At 37.6% G+C, this 2881-nt stretch overlaps 1 pseudogene; it reads left to right on the forward strand.

Moving 5' to 3' along the window:
• Positions 1-2881, forward strand: part of LOC102817815 — a 72985-nt pseudogene that overhangs the window by 32272 nt on the left and 37832 nt on the right.

Below are 2881 nucleotides of genomic sequence, written 5' to 3' on the forward strand. Positions count from 1 at the left end.
ATGGAAATAGCAGTCAAGAAATCAAACAACGTATTGCATTAGGCAAATCTGCTGCACAAGACCTTTTTAAATTGTTGAAGTGCAAAGATGTCAGTTTAAGGACTAAGGTGCACCTGACTCAAGCCATGGTATTTTCAATAATTTCATATGTATGAGAAAGTTGGACAGTGAATAAGGAAGACCGTAGAAGAATTGGTGCATTTGAGTTATGGTTTTGGAGGGAAATATTGAAAGTACCACGGGCTGCCAAAAGAACAAATAGATATGTGTTGGATGAAGTACAGCTAGACTGCTCCTTGCAAGCCAGGATGGCCAAACTTCCATCTCTCATACTTTGGAAATATTGTCAGGAGGACCAGTTACTGGAGAACTATATCATGTTTGGTAAGGTAGAGGATTAGAGAAAGAGGAAGACCCTCCAGCAAGATGGATTGGCAAAGTGGCAGCATCAATTCCTGGAGAAGGATATCATGTTTGGTAAGGTGGAGGGTCATAGAAAAACAGGAAGACCCTCCAGCAAGATGGATTGGCCAAGTGGCAGCATCAAAGGGCTCAAGTGTGGCAATCAATGATAGTGAGATTGGCCCAGAACTGGGCAGTGTTTCCTTCTGCTGTGGATAAGGTCACTATGAGTCTGTACCGACTTGATGGCACCTAACAACAAATACATATATGTGATGTGGCACTGCAGATTAAGCATTTTATTGCTGCTAATCACAAGGTTGATGATTCAACCTCATGGTTGCTCCTCAGAAACCCTATGCAAATTCACTATGAGTAGAAATTGACTCGACTACACTTAACAACAACAGAGTTGGTTTTGTAACTTTGTTAGATTTGTTACCCTCTTACATATGCCAGTTTGGTGCAGGAAGCATTTACTCATAATTGCTTCTCAGCAGCATTGTTTACTTGGTTATGAGTTGGCATCTTAGACTCTCTTAATCAAGTCAATATGAGACCATTTAATATTGAGATTTATAATTTTTTACTTTTCTCTCCTTCTCTACTGTAAATAATGACACTAACTTTGTTTCTGTTACTACCATAATATTATTTAATGATATTACTTTTTACTTATTACAGTTAGAACCCATCAGAAAATATACCAGAGAAATGTCTTTGAGGCATCATCATTTATGTGAGATTGGGATTAAATTGAATCACAAAGTAGCAAAAGCAGTGTAAGTTATCTTTTTAAATTTGTGGCCTTTGTTGCTGTTTGTTCTCACCTTGATTAAACCCATTTCAAAACTATTTATCCCTCATTTAATAATGCCTCTTCATACAAATGTGGCCCCACTCTCTACCTCTGGGCTGTATCTCTGGTGAAAAGGGAATTTAGAATTGTAGATGAAACTGCATAATCTTCAACTGTCTTCAATATCTTTTACCTCAGTTTTGTCCAAGTCTTCAAATTTCTTAGTCTCTTAGCCAGTACAAAGACGAATCTGAACATTCAGATGCAGGCATTAACTGGATTGTTCTTAATGGTAAAAGCTAGAGGATAAATTTTTTTTCTCCTAGAATATAGAAAATATATTGGCAACAAAACCATGTAGAATAGAGAAAACAAGTGTTGTTTGTTTTTGTGGTGGGCAGGATGAGAATGGAGGAATGTTGGTGAGAGAAAAATCTGATGTTACTCAGTGTGCTTATTTCTTGGTCTAGATTATGTTTCTGATCAAGTTAACCTCTGAAGATAGGCATTTTACTTATCACCTTCTATTTAGAACATGGTTGGATTGCCTGAAGTTTAGTTCTTCTCACAGGGCAGGCCCATTCTTCTGATCTAGAAAGAGTTCAGGGATGTTGATCAGGTGCCAACCGAGGCCAAGGAGACCCAAGTCTATGAAATAATTTCCACCTTTATAGGCAAGAGTTTTACCAACCAAAGTCAGGCCAGATCAATTTCCAAGGGTAGTCATCTGAGAAACCTGGAGACTGCAAATTAAACTCTTACCTATTTAAGCAATTCAACCTCATCAAGTCATAATTTAAACAATAAAATGGCCATGTTTTTTTTTATGATTATGAGTTGAATTGTGCTTGTTTTGTGCCTTAGATCTTCTTATGGCTCTGGATACCATCTTTGAAGAAATAGAAGTGTTTTCTTCATCTTACATTTGAAAATGTGTTTTGATTCTTTTGGTTACTCAATTAGAATTGGTTTTAGAAAAAAACAAATTCAAAGTACTTTGAAACATGTATTTATTTTTCATTCCAGGGAATTAGTTCTGCTGACTAAAAAACAACCTAAAGCTAACTTTTTGGAAATTGTCAAACTGGTCACAGATGTTAAAAATTTGCATCAGACCTGTTGTGAAGGAAATACAATAGAATGTGCATTTGGAAGGGTAAGATTCTCTTCTTTCTTAAACTCATTTCAGCCTTTACAAACATGTAATTCTTAAAGGTGACAGTGGCATACAAAATCTAAAAAAGTAATTGTCTTTTGTCATAGAATATAGTTTACCCTTCTCTTCTTCCCAAATTATGCAATAATTTCTCCCCTTCCTTCCTTTGTTCTTCTTATTTTTCCTTCCTTTGTTCTTTCTTCCTTCCTTTCGTCCCTGCTCCTCCACCTCTTCTCTCCTTTCCTAGTTCTTTGTTGCTGTTGTTGTTGTTGTTGTTGGGTGCCATCAAATTGGTACTGACTCCTAGTGACATTACGCACAGCAGAACGAAAACACTGCCTGGGCCAACCTCACTATTGTTGCCATGCTTGAGCCCATTGATGCTGCCACTTGGCCAATCCATCTCGCTGGGGGGTCTTCCTGTTTTTCTATGACTCTCCACCTTACCAAACATGATATCCTTCTCCAGTGACTGGTCCCTCCTGACAATATGTCTGAAGTATAAGAGATGAAGTTTGGCCATC

The sequence above is a fragment of the Chrysochloris asiatica genome, unplaced genomic scaffold, assembly GCF_000296735.1.
Source record: "Chrysochloris asiatica unplaced genomic scaffold, ChrAsi1.0 scaffold00169, whole genome shotgun sequence".
Lineage (NCBI taxonomy): Eukaryota > Metazoa > Chordata > Mammalia > Afrosoricida > Chrysochloridae > Chrysochloris > Chrysochloris asiatica.